Genomic DNA, 20,376 nt, shown 5'->3' with positions numbered 1-20,376 from the left:
TCCTCTTAAACAAACAAAACCCACATTACTCAAACAATCTTCATTTTAAACTTCAACCTCTCTGCACAGCCCTTACAACTTATAAATTCTTGAAAAAAAGAAAACACAAAAAACTTTGTTCCTTGTCCTCTTACAGGACTTAGAGAAGAAAGATTCTCCCAGTGAAGTTTTGGAACGGGAAGTGCAGAGTGAGAGCTGCACAGAGCCAGCCCCTGGTTAGTCTGAGTTATTCCACAGTGGCCAAAAGTCTGTTAAGGCTTTGCAGAGCAAACAAGCGGAAAGACCCAGCTCTTGCTGGGTCGTAAAGAGCCTGGCTCCTGTTTTTATGGCATGGAAAAACCTGGGGAGAGGAGGGGGAGAGGAGGGGAGGGCTGAAAGGAACAGGGGGTGATGGAGACAAAGTCAGACCATGAGAAAATGTAAGGGTACGAGCTCACGTAGGGAGTTACCCTCTCTTGGTTCCCACTTCCCAGGGCCTCCAGGAAAACACGGATTTTCAGGGGTGCAGTGTGTGGTTTCACATCCAGCTCAGTTTTTTTGCTGGATGGAATGGGGGAAAAGCACAGATTAATCTGGAGACCATCACCCTCAGGTACATAAAGACAGCTGAAGACCAAAGCATCGCCTGCTCCATGAGGACCAAATCCATCTCCCACTGCAGCCTTGCTGCGCCCAGGCTCCAGCTCAAGGACATTTGGACTGAGCTCTGCTCCACTGAGCATTGAAGGAAACACGGTCCCACTGGTGGCAGGAATGAAGCTGTACAAATTCCCATTATTCCCCCAAAGCCACAGAGGGGGAACCAAAGAAGGGCCTGCTCTGAGCAAAGACTCACTAAATGTGTCTTGACAAGTCCCAGCTTTAGTAGCCAACTTCACTCTGAGGAATTTAAATGGGTTTTCATTAGAAATTACTTGAAAGTGATTTCCCCCTCTATGGCACTCTGATGAGACCCCTCCCGATCCAGCTCTGGGGTCCACAACATCAGAAGGATGTGGAGCTGCTGGAGCAAACCCACAGGAGGCCACAAAGATTTTCCAAAGACTGCAACAACTTCTATTATGAAGCCAGGTTGGGAGAGCTGGGGGTGCTCAGCTGGGGAAGAGAAGGCTCAGGGGAGAGCTCAGAGCCCCTGCCAGGGCCTAAAGGAGCTCCAGGAGAGCTGCAGAGGGACTGGGGACAAGGGATGGAGAGACAGGACACAGGGGAAATGGCTTTAGACAGAAGAAGGTAAGTGTAGATGGGATATTGAGAAGGAATTCCTCCCTGTGAGGGTGGGCAGGCCCTGGCACAGGGTGCCCAGAGCAGCTGGGGCTGCTCCTGGGTCCCTGGCAGTGCCCAAGGCCAGGCTGGACATTGGGGCTGGGAGCAGCCTGGGACAGTGGAAGGTGTCCCTGCCCATGGCAGGGGTGGCACTGGATGAGCCTTAAGGCCCCTTCTCACCCAAACCATTCTGGGATTCTCTGAAATATCTGCAGCCCCCTCCTTTCTGAGCTGGGAGTGCTTTAACCCCGTCCCAGGACTCTCTGAAGGAAACACCTCTGCAGAGATCCACAACAACCACAGGTGGCTCTGGGTATGCACCTGTAGGTTGTGACCAAGGTTCCCAGCTCCCAAAGTCTTTCCAACACTAAGCCACATCCCACTAAATCTTGGAGTGCTCTGTTGAAAGCACGGGAGCCAGAACATCTCAGGGAGATGATTAGAGAAAGCAGGCAATGAGGTAGATTACATCTTTACTCATTAAAGAAAGAAAATTCCTGTAAGCCTGCATGAGCTTATCATAAAAGAAGTATTTTCCTTCCCTTGACAGCTTTTGTTCTGAAAAAAATAAAAATAAAAATAACATCTTGCACTCCTCAAAAGCAGACAAATAAACAAACATGTGAATCACCTTGGGTTTTGGGGTGGTGGTTGTTTCTTCCTTTGCCTACTGCTCGCAGCATCACAATTTTCCCCGAGCATGAAAATAAAAATAATATTTTACATTAAGAAAGGAGACAACTTCAGATTTGACAAAGCTCTTTTTCTTAGTATCGACAAGCAATCATCATCCATCTTACAAATGGGAACTTGCCTCAGAGCACATCCACACCATCACTGGATTTCTGGTCCTCAGAGGACTGGGATAACAAACGAATCTTCACCGGCTCCAATGATTTCAAAGCTAATCAGAAGATAAAAAGGCTGGCAGGACAGCTGACAATACATTACCAACCAACAACAGATCTGTGCAGGACATTTATGTATTTAAATTCCAGGCGTGGGGAAGCTCGGACACATTCCTTGAATACGGGGATGCTGCAGTGAGGCGAGACAAAGCAGGGAATGGCAGAGCATGGATTGGGATTGGGGTGTTTACCCTGCATCCCACAGGGCTGTGCCACCAGGATGGGACCTGCACACTCCAGGATGACAGCACTCCAAGGTGCCCAAAGGCAGCCCAACGCTCACTGTTTTGTGCAGGAAAGTAAAACAAACAAGAGCTGACAATTCCCAGTGACCCCATCGAAAAACTTCCAGGATTCCCTGGGACACAGGAAGAGTCTCAGGATCTACACATCACATGGCACATCAGAGGAATAAAACACAGCCCTTCCCATGGTCTGAGTAACCATGGGAGGAGGAAAACTTCTCAAATACAGTTAAAAATTGGGTACCAAAAACTTCCCTGATTTTACACAGTATCTTCCTGATCTACACCTTGCTTCCAGAGATTCTTTTACCATGTCATCACCTGAAGCCTCAAGCCCCCTGCTTGTTCTTTCCACAGGGTGTGGATATTTTGAACAAGGACAAAGGTTAAAATCCTGATTCTTAAATCAAGCACAACTCCCTACTTGTCACAGAGCCCCCACATTTCTCTGCATTAGTGTCAGCAGCCAAATTCCCATAAACAGGCTCTGCAGATGTGCTGGATCCCAATCATTCTGTCACTGTGTTTGGGACTCAGTATTTTGTGGCCAAAATGACCAATTTAGGTGTTTTTAACAGAGCAAAGTTTGTGCAGTAAAACTTGTTCAGAATCTGACGTTCTTTCTTGTGCCATCGTAACAATGAGTCGGAATCATAGAATGTTTAAGGTTGGAAAACCACTGGAGGTCATCTAATCCAACCCTTCACTCAAGCAGGGTCACCTCTAGAGGACACTACTCAGGACCTTGTCCAGAGACAACACCAGACCAATCATAAATGCTGATGGCAAATGCAAACCCTCCTTCAGATTTCCTGAGAAAACTCTTAAACCTACTGATAGCTCCCTCTCCCAAGGAGTTTGTTCTCCAAAGCAAATGCCTACACCTGTCTGACCTGAAATATGAGCAGCTATATATAGATCCCAGTGATCCAAAGAAATTCCTCGTGCCTCCATCCAATGGAGGCACTGCAGGAGGAGCAGTCCGTAATCCCCAGCGGCTGCGCCAGGAGCTGATGAGAATCCTTGGAAGGGGAGCCCAGGGAGAGGTGGCTGGGGCATCTGACTTGGCCTTTGATGAGGGAACAGCTCCCAGAGAAGAGCTACAATGACCTCCTGCCTCTGGAAATATGTTAAAACGTGGCTCAGCAAGAATTTCCCATTGTTTCCCTTTGCCTCCTGACTCCAGAGTTCAAAGCAGTGAAGCCGTTTCAAAGACAGAGGAATAAATTTAGATTTTGGTGACTGATCTCAGGTTTCCCAAAAGCTCCGAACGGGAGAGGGATCACTGAGGGCAGCTGTAACTGGTCCAGGGGAGTTTGGATTATCTGCACATCCCGTTTCTTGATGCAGAGAAGTCTCTGCCAGTTTGCTCAGTGGGGCTCAGTAGGAATTTTGGTGGGAGCCCAGAATTCCTGGGGATCCTTTCTGACACCAGAGCTCTCCCATCACGCCCACTTAGGGCCACTCCACTGTCACAGAGCTCCTCTCCCCTGACTAAATCCCAGCTCCTGAGGAGAAAATAAACACGAGCCCTTTATCACCCACAGTTCCCCTCGTATGGGTTGGTGCCGAGGACCTGCCGAAAAAACATCTGGAAAAGCATCAGGATTGCAAGGAAAAGGGGCTGATGGGCTGAGGGAAGCAGCTCTATCCCCACATAGCAGCTGCACTAATTTATTACATTTTAGTCTTCGGTCAACTTTGAGACAACAACTGAAGAGTGAGTTTCCATTACAACATCCATCATCGTATCAACCTTATTTTTTGTGATATTTTGTAAATTACAATAAATTTGCTTTCTTCTGAATATTCAGATGCTTCAAAAGGTACCCAAAGGATGCAATTAGACCCTAGGGAAATATGCTATTATGTGCACATATCATGTTTTGCATAGGCTTTCCAGCATCTACATAATTTATGTTTTTCTGCATAATTTCCCCTTTTTATGTTTCCTATGTGTTTGTGAGATAATGCAGGAGTCAGTTCTCTCCCACCAAAAACACAGAGAGAACTTAAGTCTGTATTCTGACTTCACCCAATCTGCTTCACTTCCCACAAAACCCTTGGAGAAACCCCTGGAGAAATCCTTTCATACGCACCAAACATCAATGCCCGAGGAAAAACCCAGAAGGTCGAGGCAGCTCTCTGAAAGGAACCAGAACCTTGTCCACTCCCATATTCATCTGGGCATTCCAAGGGGCCTCTGATGGATAACGTTGGAATGGGAAAGCTTTTAAACTGTTTCTAATCCTCGCCTCGCGTTTGAGCCGCGCAAAAATAATTCCCCCAAACTTTCAAGTTGCTTTTTAGCTTTCCACGCCAGTCACTCGCATCCAGGCTGGCTTTTAATTAAAAATAAAATAGGGAGGACAATAAAAAAAAGGAGGAGAGTTTCCAGGCAGGATGCAGTAAAAGGTGATGCCTATTCTTCTTTTTTAACTCTGTTGGCTGGAATTTCTAATTTGCCTATTTGAAATTTATTTTTAAAAAATTGAAAAGGGAAATGAAAGTGGGAGGGGGAACGACTTCATGTAGGTGATCCCTGGCCACAGCCCGAGCCCACACCCAGGTACTTAAGTATGGATATTCCTCGTTTTTAGGATGTGATAACTCATGGGCTGGAAATTGATATTTAATGACTTTGGCTGGATTTTTTGTGCTCCCTCTCAGGAACCACCCAGGGATTTCTCTTCCCCAGGAGGTCAGAGACAAGAAATAGGGAATCTTCTTGCACCCCCAAACCCCATCCTCACTGCACCACTCAGCCACAGTGGCTGCTCCACATGCCCCAGGTTCTGGAGTCCTGGAGAGCCTTAGAAAATTTCCTTAAAAGTCAATTAATAATAATAATAATAATAATAATAATAATAATAGCCTTTCATCCTTTCTCTCATATATTCAAGGGCTCAGAAGATTGAGCCCTTCAGCCTTAAAAATAAAAATTGTGACAGACAGACACACAATTCACCCATTCTCCTCCTCCTCCAAAAAAAATCCAGCCTAATACAAACAACCACTTGCAAACATGGTCCCTGTAAGTGACATTGGGAGGAAGAAAACACATTTCCCTTTGTACCTTGCCCAGAATATTATGGGCTAATCCTCTTATTTAAAACTCACTCCTGAGTCCGTGTAAAATCAGTCATGGAGCAGCAAGAAGACATTATAAGAATGTTTTCTTCTCCACAAACCATGACAGCCTTCAAATTGCCAACAAAAAAAACCCCAAAAAGTCTCATGTGAATAAAAAAAAATATTTCTGTTGTGGATCCTGCAGCGTGAAGCAGCAGGAATAAAATAATCTGGTGAAATTTAAAGAATAAGATTCTTTGTAGAAAACATAAGAGAACACCTGCTGCTTTTCTTATTTTTTATTTATTCTAATTAATAAGTTCAAACTAAGCAGTATGCAGATGTGTAAAAACAAACAGCCCCAAAAAAATTAAAACATGAATACTTGTCATTGAAAAAGTTCATTTGAAGCTGAGAAACTGTATGATTAATTAATCAGAACAGAATCTGCATGCTTAAAAGCCTATTGACATATGTTTTAAAATCATTTGTGTAATTCAAGATAACGAAGAGCAAGGACCACGTGCAGGATTCTCTCCCATGAGCATGAGAGAGATGATCACAGTCACTTGGTGCAATAAAGCTTATTTTTAAATTAAAAACACAAAAGAGCAGGAAAAATGCCTTTTAGAGAAGATTTCTGTGCACTGCAGCATCCCTTTCTTCAGGAATCAGTGAAGCTCACTCATCCTCTCCCTCTTCCCTATATTTTCTATGAATAAGCTCAGAGTCTCACCCCTCCCACAAAACACTCACTGATTCCATATATCCAGCCTGTATTGATAAGAAATTTCCTAAGGAGCTGAAGGACTTGGAAAAAGCTGAAGGTTTAGCCAGGGCAAAAGGCACTAAAAGGAATTATTTTATTCTAATGAAAGCAAACACAGCAGGCCAAGTCTGGGTTTGGGGAGGTGAGGGAAGTGGAATAGTAAAAGAAATTTATTCAGGAGGAAAATTACAGGTAGAGAGGACAGTGATGGGGGGAAAGTGGGGTTTGGGAATGGGCCCTCACTCCCTGCCCTTAGACCTTTCTCCAAGCACTTCCCAAGAAAACAGTGGAGCAATTGAAGATTCCTTTCCTCACACGATGTGCAAGGAGCACCCTTCCTGCCAGTCATGCTGGGACCCCAGGACAGCAGAGAGCTGCTTATACCAAAATTGTTTGGCCTCACCTTTGTGCCTCTAAGAGGGGGAGCCAGTTCCTGAAAGCATCAATTCCCTCTTCTCCCCATGAATACTGCTCTAATTTGAAATTATTTTCAAAATCAAGTGGCTCAGGGATCACCAGATCATTGAGGGTGGAAAAGACCTCCAAGATCGAATCCAGCCATGGCCAAGGCCAGCACTAGACCTTGCAGCCCTTCCTCCAAAGGTCAAACTGATATTTCCCCGTGGAATTGGAAAATTAAAACAAATCCATGAGAATTCTGTGGGATAAACATCACTTTCCTCTCCATGGGCAGAGCAGAGGAGGCTGCTCAGCCTCTCAGGGAGCACCCAGGGCATTCCCAGCACCCTGAGCCAAGTGGGTACTCCAGGCCTAGGATAATCCCCTGCATGCTGGCAGTCCCAGAGCAAACCTGTGACAATCCCCAGCTGCGCCTGAAGGGGCATAAATTAGAATTAATCCCTTAAAATGGATTGAAAGATGAAAACTACACCGGAGAAGCTGGAAGGGATCAACTTCCTTCCACCTCTGCCCTTCCCAAAGCATTTCATTTCTGCTGCTCCTACTGCAGCATCAGCATCTAAACCAGAACTCACCTAAATCATGGTCATGCAAGGAAAGAAAAAATCCCTTACAAATCTCTTTACACAGAGCAAAACAAATTTCAAACCAAACTCTTTAGAGCAGCAACCACCACCAAGACTATCGGGTGTAAAATCCCCATGGGAAAAAAAGAAATAAAAATCAGCAAGAGAAAGCAAAATACAGCTGAGTACTTTGAACTGCCTGGTACTCCCCACCTCAAACAGATAGACCAAAACTGGCCTTTTCTCATGAAAAACCCACTTCAATAAACTTCAGGGTTTCGGTCCAAAAGTGTTTGTTAGAAAATTCCCTGGCCAAAATACTTAAAGCACTAAGTCAGCACTAAGAAACAGTAGCTAAGGATAGATTTTCCTTCCCCCTAAATTTTTTGGCACCTGTTTGGCATCTCCTGGTCACTAGGATTTACAACCCAAGGAGGAACAGCTATCCATGTTTTATGGAATGTACACAAAGATGTGTTCCTTGGTTTTAGAGGGGTGGGGGAGAGATCCCAAGCAGTTCTGACCTCTGCTATTTACAGAGACCTTTCCTGGCAGGGGCTGCGCTCCCAAGAACAGCCAAGAGATTATTTTCTCACTCAACTTTTTTATTTATAGTATTATAAAAATAAACGTGACATATTTAGGGGATGTGTCATATTTTAAAAAAGCTCAACCAAGGCGCATTTTGGGCTTTGTATTTTAAAGTGTCCCTTTAAAAACATAATTTCCTGTCTGGTTTTCTGTTTCCTGTGATCAAAAATTTATCACAATGCCCGGTTTTTGTACCCCTTCAGCTACCATCTCCAAAAAGCAAATAAGTAGAGACGCTAATGAATTTTACTGGACCAAGAACAATAATAAAATTCCCTTTTTATAGCAAAAAGAGAGCATCACTGAAAGTTAAACCTGGCTCTAAAAGGAGCTGAGCAAGTGCACATTTTTTTCATCAGGTTCCTACACACAGTCCCCATCCTAAGAATAAAATTAGAAAGGAAAACATAAAACCTGGTTTTAAATCCAACTGAGCTGCAACGAATTCATCTGCTTGCTAAAGATAAGTATCTGACCCAGGTTGAAGGGACACAGCAGCTCTTTGAGTGCAAACACCACCTTTTCATTTTGGTGGGCGCTGAAGAACGTCGGTGCAGCTCTGAGAGGGAGCAGACAGGATGAGGGCTTTGGAAATGGGATTTCCAGACATTGCTGGGGTAAATTCCCCACAAACTGACAAGGAAAACCTTCTCTCACCAATAGGCTGGGTTAGGACCACCCTTTTATCCCCCAGCACACTCCCACCAGTACCTCTTAGCCAATGGCACATCAAAGATGGCTATTTTTGGGATATTCCTGTAAGAGGGCTCTGTGACGGCAGTGCCATAAACCCCAGGAGTGTAAATGGCTGCTCCACTCTCACCCCTGCCCTTTTTGCCTTTAAAAGTCCCCAGTGCTGATATTTTCCCTTTTCCCTGGAAATAAGGCTGGTTTAACAGCTTCTTGTGCCGGTGCTGGCACAGCCCCACGGGACAAACCAGGGCCCAGGGGTTACTGCAGGGGTTCAGGCTAAAACCCTGCTCAAGCCTCCCTAAGTCAGGTCTTAAATCATCCCTATGGACCCACTGAAGAGATACTCAGCGTGTGATAACCACCCCAAACCACCCAGGCAGCACTGGCACATCCCACAGACACACCTAGAACGCCCGGAATGGTCTTTAAACAATAAAACCATTGGTTTCATTCCCTGCTTTTCAAAGTGCAGCTATTTTCTAAAGTTAACCTGGAAAATGTAGCACCACAGTTCTCTCTTCTTGCCACCTTTGACCAAATTTGCTCAGCTGCCACCAAAATGTTCCCCCCTTGGCTTTTCCCACAAAACTCGAGCTGGGATGTACAAATCAGGATGGGCCTTGTTTGGATCTTTCAAAGATGCTCCTTGCACGTTACCAACACCCAGGGCTTCAGTTTGTGACAGAAAATTGCAAAGTCTGACATCTCTTTGCTCAGTAAATCCTCATTTACACACGTGGGGTCATCTGTTTTCAATGTTCATGGCAAGCAGGTCCTGAAATTGGGAGCACAGAACTACACAATGCCCATTCCTGTGCTCAAAACGCCTGCACAAAGTTACCCACACCTCCTCACTGACATTAAAGAAAAAACCTCTAACCAGAGCCAGTTGTAATAAAGCAGTGGGTAGAGGGGGGGGGAAAAAAAGCAGAATATTATAATTGATTATTTAGTGCAAAAAAGAAAAGGAGGAAAATTATCACAGGTGGTGATGGCAGATGCGACAGCCCAGGAAACTTGGCAAAATATGGATTATATTTGATTACTGATATGGATACTTCTATGGTGAGGGTCCAACTTCTTCTAAACCCTTCCAACAGCAAGCAGTGACATATAACAACACAAAATAGAAGTTACAGAGTTTTCCTCCCTTTCTTTTTTAAATACCCAAATCACTGCAATCAATACCAGCTGCTGTGAGATATTAACTGCACGAGCAAGGCAATAAAATTCCTTCAGTAAAACAATGACAGCACTTAAATGTTTAAAAACTGCTCATCATTGTCAGGTCTCAGAATGGATGTGTGACCACATGAAAGACTCCACCATGCAGATTTTATCATGGCATGGGGCCAAAGGCACTGTATTTCCAGGCAGTGAATTAAATGGTATTATTATAGTTAATTAGTGATGCTAATTGATTTTTATGATTTTTTCTAATTTCCTGTTCTGCAATATTTTAAGATTTTTGGCTGGTGCAGTTTTAAGGAGATGCTGGTGTGAAAACTCACCTGGGGACAGAGATTTCATCCCAATGGTTCAGGCATCTTCCACCATGTCCCGTCCCTGGCAGTGCCCAAGGCCAGGCTGGACATTGGGGCTGGGAGCAGCCTGGGACAGTGGAAGGTGTCCCTGCCCATGGCAGGGGTGGCACTGGATGAGTTTCAGATCTCTTCCCACCCAAAACATTCCAGGATTCTTTGGTCCTCTGCATCTGTTGATGAAATCCTTGTCCATTGTATTGCACATTCGAGGTAAAAACCCCTATAAATATAAACTAAGGCTGCTGTTCAATCTTTCTGTGTGGTGTTTTATAAGACAAAACAATGACAAAAAATTTCTTCCAGTAATTAACTTTTTCAAGGGCAGTTTGTCCACTAAAATTAATTTATCCTACACTTTTTAGACCTCTGAAAGTAAAGAATAAACAATCACCAAAGGGTTATGTTTGGAATACACACATCACCAGTGCATTCATTTTTTTTAGGGAGTTTTCCTGATCTGCAGACAGGGAAAAGTCTGGGAAGCACAAGAGCATCATGAGAACAGTGAAGGGGACCTGAGCAAGGGCTGCAGGACAGACACGTGCTGACCCCTGAAGAGAAGCCACTCCAAGACCCCCAAATTGTGCTCACCCACTCCATCTGCCTTTGCCTCTGTAAAGAGCAAACAAATTGTTCTTCATATAGCTCCAGCTTCACCCTTAACCTCCTGAAGGATCACAGAAGAAATATGCCACTGGTACCCAGGAGAACTCCCAGAGGTTTATCTGCAGGAGGTTCAGCATTTTATTTTACCTCTCTGAAATATAGACCAAATACGAGCCCTCTCCTCATACAAATCTTCGGCAAATCTCCCTTTGTTCCGAGCCTTCAGAAAAAAAACCCTGAAAATTTAATACACTAAATCTCCAGGGAGAAAGGGGAGGTGGAATGGCCCAAAACCAACAGAGAAAGGTAATTCCAGGCCACAATCCCAGACCTGTGTCCATCCACCAAGAGTTGCCCACGTGGGCCTGAAGGATACCACAGAGCAGACAGGGTGGGCTGAGCAGCCTCACCCTATAAAATAAATAAAACAAACCCCACATTGGCCTGGACATCAGCCAACCTCCATCTCCCATCGCAAAGAATAGAAATAAACTGCAATAATATTTCTATTTAAAAAAAAAAGCAAGCCCTTGAGCCATCCCTCCCCTTGTGAGCAATCAGGATGTTTTTCTCTTTCATGCTTTGCTTTTCTTTTCTGTGCCATGAATTTGCATTTTCTCATCTGCCTAATTCCAGTTACGGGTTTGGGGGGTTTTTTTGCTGTTCTTTTAATATAAAATCTCTGTGGCTGGTGAAGGAGTCAGAAAGAGAAGACGCACTTCAACTCCTCACGTGTTTCCAGCATCCTTGAGGTGGAATTGGCCCCTCAGAGGATCAACTTCTGACCTGCTCTAAGTTTCTCTTTGCAGGGCTACATAAAAAAAGCCAACATTCCTTGTTTTACAGTGTCTCCTTTAACCTAAATTTTATTTAATTGTCTTGTTTACCAACAGTCACCCTCACTTCCACCCACCACCCACACCCAGCAGGGAAACCCCTCCTTCCTCTTTGCACCAACTCCCATTCAATTAGGCCATAGAAGATACTTTTAAACACCATAATTTTTGGACATCTCCTTTTTCACCCAGAGATTAAGTCCCTACAGCACAGGGACACTGCAGGACCTTGTTCCCATCATCACCTTCATGCCAGTGGAAAAAGGAAAGAAAAAAAACCCACCAAAACAGTGTTTTTCCCCAAATTGAGAGCAATGCAGGTGGAAGGAAAGGTGTCTCCTGGAAGTCAGTAATTACCCTGTAATCCCGAGGCATCTTTATCCTGGAAAATTGATGTAATGGATGTGAAGGGTTCGCATGAGACAAAGATACAGAAAAACCATGTCCAAGCAAGGGCTACGATTGTGCATTTCCCATTATCTTCCCCTTTATTCACGTCTGAAAACACTGCCCAAAAAACAACTGTGGATGCTTAATAAACCCCCAGTTCTCCTCTTGCTTTGTTGTATCCAGCTCGTTCCTGCCAATATCCCACTTGCAACTCCATCTCATCCAGGCACAGCCTTTCGTTCCCCAGAAAATCATTTTTGTGATGCAAAAGCAAGCTGTGATTTTTAGGCAATTCGATATTCAGTGTTTTCCTAGCACTAAATGGGGTTCTTGGACATGGGAACAGCCACTGCTCCACCATTCACTGATAAATGACATCAAATTAACAGCAATCAAATCAGGGCTTCAGTTGGTACCCAATTGTTGGTTAAACACCAACACTGGACTTCCCTGAGCAGTGGCTGAGCAAAGGAAAAGGCAGAAAATAAAGATAAAAGGGATGGACAGGGCTTGGAGCAACCTGGTCTGTGGAAGGTGTCCCTGCCCATGGAATGAGATTGGCTTTAAGGTCCCTTCCCTCCCAGACCATCCCATGATTCTAAAGTGAGTCCAGCCTGTCACCACCCTCTGCTTTTTCCAGCGTTCCTTTCCCAAACAGGAGATTTTCAGCATCCCCCCACCTCATCCAGAGGTTTATCAGCTCCTAGAGAAATCCAGTCAGTGAGAAGATAGCAATTCCTCAAAACTCCTCTGCTCCCTGATATACTTTCGATGCTGAACAGGAAAAAAAGGAAAAGGAGAGGAAAACCCCCTTTTTGCCTCACAATAAAAAGCAACAATTTGCCAAAAAATTTGGGGGAAAAGGATTTTCTTGTCACTGCCCCACAACTCCCTGCTGGCTGCTCCTCCAGATTTTTGGGATACCCTTAGCAAGCCTTTGTATGGGTTAACTTCCACCACACACATCAACCTGGATGCTGCCACTGCCCAAGATAAATTCTGCTCTGATCTGCCACGAGACCATTTCAGCTGATTTCTCCCTGTATACTGAGGAATTAAATTCCCCAGAGCTGGGTAAAGCAAGGTCATCAGCAAATCACTGCTAGGATGCAACCAAAAGGATTTTAAATCCTTAAAACAAGGCTCAAAAATAACACAAAACTTAATTGAGGCCCCACCAGGCAAACAATAAGGAATCTGTGTGAGTTTTCCTATATTCATGAAGAAGGAAATCCTTGGATTGCACTGCCCTGGTGCCATTCCCCTCCTTCCATGGGTGGGGTCTGCTCTCTTCCACCAAAGCCACCAGCAGGGAACAAGGAGCAATTTCTATCCCATTCCCAACCTGTCTCCAAAGCTTCCCAATGTCATATTTGCACCAATTGCAGGAGGAGGAGACAGAAGAACAGAGGCTGGGAGGTGTTTTCAAAAATACAAGGCAAGGTTTTCATAAAAAATGCCCAAAATGAAGTCTTCCACAGGATAAATTTTTGAAAAATTTCATATTCCTTTTTCATGCAGCCAGGAGCTTCAAAAATCGCATTTTTCCCACTTAAAAAGTGTGTGTGTGGGGGGGGGGGGGGGGGAACAGGTAAATAAAAAGCTTCAATAGCACAAACCAAAAATCAGTGGAGTTTTTGAGTGTTCTCCTTTAATTTGTGAAGCCAGGGCAGTTTTGTTTGCACGCACCAGCTCTGAACTGGGCTCGGGAAGATTCCGTGTAGGGAGCAGTTATCCCTCAAAAGGTCCCCTGCTGATGGCTGCAAGCAGAACTGAGGAAAAAAAACTGGCAAGAAAAATATTTGCAAATATTTTAATAGTTGCCAATTTTCCTGATATTCCAGAGAGTGTGGCTGGGGCTGGAGATTTTCTTCAAGCCTCAGCTTTCACAAGCAGCGATGGAATGAGAACCGGAGCCTTCCTTCAGATAAGTGAGAAAATCACAAGTCCCCAAAGTTGCAAAAATTCTTGCAAATGTGTTCCAGTGGCAACAGAGACACAGAAATAAAAGGCCAACCTTAAAAAAATAAATAGATAAACAAACACAAGAAAATAATAAAAAATTAGGTTGTGGGGTTAAGTAAAATGATTTTTTTAGAAGTTATTGTTGGCAGCTTTTCCACTTCATTTTTTTAAATAATTTTTGGGTTTGTTTGCAGTCTGCACATATGAACATTAAAAAAAAAATTATTAATAATCATGCCAGAGAGAGTTTCTCAGTGAAGAAGCTTTTCCACAAGCACCAGAAATAAGGGATTTACATCCTCTGGTTTCTTCTTCTGTGTACAAGGTTTGTCTTGGGGCTGCCACTGTCAGTGGGGAGAGGGATTTCTCCAGAGGGAGAACCACGGCACCATTGGAAGGAGAAGCCTCTGCCTAAAGCTGCTTCTTTCCTTTTCCCCACTGACTGCAGGAGAAGCTGAAATCCCATCTCCAATTCCCAACTTCCCAAACCCCAGCTGTAGAGACCAGGCCTCAGCATCACCTGGCACAATGCTCAAGGATCAAACTGTTCAATCTGGTCCTGAGAAGTCGCAGTTTAAATAATCAAAGGCACAGGCAGCAACCCCCGAGTTGGGATGGAGATGCACAATTAAACTGAAATAATCAATAGGGAGAAAAATCCCCTAAATTCGTTCTTCAGGCAATTTCCATGTACACAGCACTGTGCATAGCTGAGACGACTCCAATGACAGATTTTAAATGTCTTCCCCTTTTTTTTCCCCTATAACCTCATCTTTTTCAGCTCAAAAAGTCCAGAGGTGATAGGAATTTTCAAGACCCTCGTGACAGGAGCGCTCGGAGCGAGCCCTGGCAGCCCATCCCTGGCACAGGCACTTGCTGGGGGTGGGATGGGCTGCAGGAATCTCGGGGGAGATGCCTGGAAGTCTTTGCTCCTGGCTCACCTCCAGTCAGCCACTAAAGAATCAGTCCCAGTAAAGTTCACGCCATGAGCACCGAGACGTGAAGTGCAGGGGAAACCACGGGAAATGTTACATCTGCAGGGAAGGAGTTTAATAAATGTTTAAGGAAACAACTGCTCTCAAGACCCTGCTCTTCCCCATAAAATTAAGATCTCGCTCGGATTTTGCCGTGGAGTTTGTCATCTCCCAGACTCAGCTGTCTCAATGAATTTGTGGGGTTCTGGGTGATCTTCCTGTGTTAACCCACCCCCGAGTCGGGGCCACGCTGCCTTGTGAGTTCCTTGAAACCCTTCCAACCTTCTTTCCCTGCTCCTCAGCAGCAAACACAGAAAACATCTTTAGCAAGTGCCTTTCTTTCCAATTCAATTTATGCCGATGACCCCATTCAAAATTCAAATGGAAGAGTCTTTCTGGAGATGCCTTTTGCAGCTTTTACCTCTTCCAGATGCATTTGTGTTGGGCTCCTCATTGTTAGGCAGAGCAGGGCATTTATGGGAACACTAAAAGCATGATCTGAACCAGTGAGAGCACATTGGGGTGACCTGTGTGTCCCCAAGAAGCCACATTGCACAGAGCTGTCACATGGAGCCAGTCAGAGAGCACACAGCCAGTGCTGTGCCATCCTACTGCTCATTTGTTCATTGTTCAGCCAGAGAAGGCCTTAGGAGCAGCAGCATTCGCCTAAAAGTACCAAAATACTCATCCAGACTGGGCTGGACAGGGCTTGGAGCAACTTGGGGTGGTGGAAGTTGTCCCTGCCCATGGCAGGGGGTGGAATGGGATGAGTTGTAAAGTCCCTTCCAACCCAAACCAGTCTGGGATTCATTAATTCATGACAAGAGGGACATTGAGGGGCTGGAGCGAGTCCAGGGAAGGGAATGGAGCTGGGAAGGGGCTGGAGAATTCCTGAGGGAGCTGGAAAGGGGCTCAGGCTGGAGCAAAGGAGGCTCAGGGGGGACCTTGTGGCTCTGCACAAGTCCCTGACAGGAGGGGGCAGCCGGGGGGGTCGGGCTCTGCTGGCAGGGAACAGGGACAGGAGGAGAGGGAACGGCCTCAGGCTGGGCCAGGGGAGGCTCAGGGTGGACAGCAGCAGGAATTTCCTCATGGAAAAGGTTTGTTCAGGCCTGGCACAGCTGCCCAGGGCAGTGATGAAGTCCCCATCCCTGGAGAGATTTCAAAGCCCTGTGGATGTGGCACTTGGGGATGTGGGGCAGTGGTGGCCTTGGCAGTGCTGGGGAATGGTTGGACTCAGGGCTTTTTCAACCTCAGTGATTCTGGGATTCTGTCTTCTAAAACAAGGAGTGCCACTACACCAAGCTATGAAAACGAGACAGAGTTTATTTCTGAATTCACTAAACCAATAAAATTCAGAAAATCTCCATCATTGGATTTTGCCTAAAAGGTACAAGCATTGCATGCAACAACTTCCAAACTGTGTCTGGATTACACATCCCTCCACCGAGTCCTTGTCCACCCTGATCTTATGGATACATCTCTGAGGCTTTAGGACTTCATGAGCTCCCCAACTAGTAAAAGTTGCATGCAACACCTTTGACTCACGTGCAAAAATTAAGCAACACTTGGAGAAGTTGTAGCTGCTAGACCCAACAGAAAACCACCAGCAGCCCAGGAATGTCCATCAGCAATTAGGACTATTTAATACACCCGGATAGAAAGGGGGAAAAACGCACACGGAAAAGTGAGATTTATCAGGCAGTTAATTGCCAAGCATTTTAATTTAAGAGTTAGGAAACTGTAATTCCAATTATTACCGCATTATGCGGTCATACATTTTCATACTCATGTAATATAGGACCCTCAGAATGACATGACACATGTTAATTAAAACACAATTACTTATTGACGATGAGATCTGTTCAAACAGTGCCTCCCTTCCAGTGCCTTTCCTGTGTTTTTCACTGGTGAATGGCACACCAGGAATAGGAAGAGCTCACATGTGATGTAGCAAATTTTCGGAGAGGTGTTAATTCCTTTTTTTTAGAAGCTTCTTTTTTAAAGCTGTCTCTCTATGTGTCTGGAATGACATAAAGAACTATAAACAATACAGATTTCTCTTTGAGTTATGGTACAATTTGTGACTTTGTTTCTCTCTTTGCCAAGGAAAATTCGCCTGGTCTTTCATTGTTCATCACACTGAGCACATGAACCATCATAAACTTCCCATAGCTTCCATTATTTTTTTCCAAGTCAAATTTTCCCTACACCAACAGCTCCTAAAACAAGCCAAGCTGTAGCAGGGGGAACTTTTGAACCAAAACAAAAGAGCCAGGTGTGTTCTGGAAAGGCATTTCTCCATAGGAATGTACACAAACCACACCTTGGTCATCTTTCGTAGTGAATTGTTCCCTCTCTCCAGCCAAAAACCTATTTTAGATTTTCTTCATGACCAAATAAACCTTCAGATTTACCAGAAAAACTAACTGAAACAATTTTTAAAGTATGTCCAAACCGATAAAACTTGTTCTTTTAGCTGTAAACAGGAGAAAAAGGAGGAGACATCAGAATTTTAACCGATTTTTCCCACTTAGTATTCTATAGAGCACTTAAAATAGCTTCAAGATGGAAAAGTAAATAAAAAACTTACAGCCAGTTGACTCAAAATCCAACACACAAGTGCAGGAGGCCCCTGTGACTCCCAAGGAAGCAAAAATCGAACTTTAGTTGTCGCCTATTTTGCAAAGCCATTTAGCCCAACAGTGAATTTTGGTGGAAATCCCACACTCTCTCCCACTGAAATGCTCTGTTTGAGCTGTCAGCCAACGAAAGGAGCAAGAGAAACAGCAAACATTGCCTGCCTTACCTTTGGCGTGGAGGACTCACCCTGACAACAACACCACTTCACACCTCATACTTGGGCATGTTTTCCTCTATTTAAGGACTTGTTGCCACTAATTAAGACCGATTCTACTTCACACTTCTAATCAGTTAAGGTAATGAGCAGGTTCTACCCCTCTGCTCACAGAGCAGTGCATCAGTGAGACTTTTCAGCAGTTTAAAATCTTGATTTTTTTTTTTTTTCTATTGTTTTTAATATGGTGACACCTCGGCCTGGCATGTCTGATATGTTATCAGTATTTCCCACCAGGTCACCTGAAAGAATTTCTGGTCTCTGTAATAAAATTCCAAAGAAAATACACCTGAGGTTAAATGGATTTATTTATTAATATATGCTTTGGAAGCTCCCACGGGGATTTCATCCCACACTTCACTATTTTTTGCATGATGAGATTTTTATTCCTCATATCATTTTTTTTGGTTCACACATATTCCTCTTTCACCTGGTCATTTGCCAGATGTTTTGGTGTCCAGTCCGTGGAAAACTGCCCAGTAAAACCCTCCCACCTCCTCCGTGCCTTCAGGAGTGGGAATGATTGAATCTTCATCATAAATTCGAGGTTTAGTCTGTAGGGAAAACGTTCATGGAACTACAGAGCTATTCTGGGGCAAACGACAGAACTGAACTTCCCAGTGACTCAGAATCTCAGCCAAACTTGTCCTAATTACGAAAGAGATAATTGCAATTTCTTGGGAGATGACAGCTGTGTTAGAACACCCGAAATGCAGCTTTCTGCACTGGCTGCAAACAATCCTGCTCATGCTCTCCCAGGGAAAAGTCGGGAAGCCACAAAACAGGTGTACAAATGGAGCACAGGCTCGTTCCAAAGGGTTTTTTCTCCAGGATGATCACAAGTCCATCATGATTAGCAACAAACATGCACAGGGAGCACAATACCCTGGAAGTCCCTAAAGGCAGCAAGGAGAAAGGGAGCAGTTTTCCAGGGTGATTTTGGCAAGTGGGAGGATGGTACAAACCTGGGAGGAGATGCTGACTCCCTCGAGGGCAGGGATGCCCTGCAGAGAGACCTCGACAAATCAGATGGATGAAAAATCAGTGACCACATGAGTGCCCGATCCTGCATCAGGGATGGGACACCCCTGGATTTCTGGACAGATTGGGGAATGAGAGGCTGGAAAGCAGTGCCAGGGAAAGGGAATGGGGGTCCTGGTCTGTGGCCAGTTGGATGTGAGTCAGCAGTGCCTTGGAGCCAGGGGGAACATCCCTGTCCTGGAGGGATCAGGACCAGCTGGCCAGGCCAGGGAGGGATTGTCCTGCTCTGCTCTGAGCTGGGGGGGCCTCACCTCGAGTGTTGGGGTAGTTTTGTGTGCCACAATATAAAAAAGACATTAAACTCTTAGAGAGTGCCCAAAGGAGCCACGAGGATGGGGAAGGGCCTTGAGGGGAAGCCGTGTGAGGAGCAACTGAGGGCACTTGGAATGTTCAGCCAGGAGGAGACTGAGGGGAGACCTCGTTACAGTCACTATTTCTCCTGAAGGGAAGACGAGGGGAGGACACAGATCTCTGCTCCCTGTGACCAGTGACCCAAGGGCATGGCCTGGAACTGTGTCAGGGAGGTTTGGGATGGAGATCAGGGAAAGGTTCTTCCCCCAGAGGCTCCCCAGGCAATGGACACGGCCCCGAGGCTGCCAGAGCTCCAGGAGCGTTTGGGCAGCACCGCCAGGGATGCCCAGGGTGGGGTTGTTGGGGTGTCTGGGAAGGGCCAGGGGCTGGAATGGATGATCCTGTGGGTCCCTTCCAGTTCGGGATACTCTGTGATTCTGTGATCTTCAAGCTGGTGCCAAGGACTAGGACACAATCAGATGTCACAATCCAGCAGCAACCACCAGCTCCCTGCAGCATCTCCTGGCTGGGATCCTTAGGAACATCACACGGACATGGGGTGGGTCATCCTTTGCCTGTAGGTGCTCATTTCAAACTGCTCTCACTAATCCCATATCCAGAGGGTAGGCGTGTGGAATTTAGGGCAAGGAGGAAAAAAAAAAAAAAAGAGAACGTGGAGAAAGGGAGAGAGGGAAGCTTATGGAATATATTCATTTTTGAGATTCACAGAGGGCGAGTGAGAGCTGTACCCCAGCTGATTTCACCAGTGCAGCAATGCTTTATCAAGATGGTTTTGCATTCTCCATGTGCAGAGAGCTCCAAGCGATGATGTGTTCGCAGGGATTGCATTTCTTAAAGGAAGACAAAACCAATCAGCGATTAATATATAAAAGCCTGACACTCTATATAGGGATAAAAAAGAAATTACAGCTCCCACTATGCAAAACCTGTGGGGAAGCTCTTCAGTCTTCCCAGAATGAACAGGCTGATATTGAATATTCCCTAAAATCTGGTTATACTTGTTTATTCCAAGCTCCTCTGAAAATGATGATGCAGGACATGCTCTTTCCCTGATTTCTTTTATTTTAGTGTCTCTTCAGTCACTGATGCAGAATTTCCCCCCTCTGTTCAAAGAGGTGAAAGGGCTGGTTGTGAACTGCAAGATTTCACTATGTGAGTTCCAGCTCTCAGCCCTTTTCAGGATGAAATCCTTCCTGTGGCAGTTTTGTGGGATACTATTGGGATATTTCCTAGTTTTCAGGCAATGAATCTCATGCACCTGGAAAGAAATGGTCACACAAACACCCTTGGAGAGATAATGCCTGATGGGAACTTGTGCAAACCCATT

The sequence above is a fragment of the Coloeus monedula genome, assembly GCF_965178545.1.
Source record: "Coloeus monedula genome assembly, chromosome: 8".
Lineage (NCBI taxonomy): Eukaryota > Metazoa > Chordata > Aves > Passeriformes > Corvidae > Coloeus > Coloeus monedula.
This window is presented reverse-complemented; position numbering follows the sequence as displayed.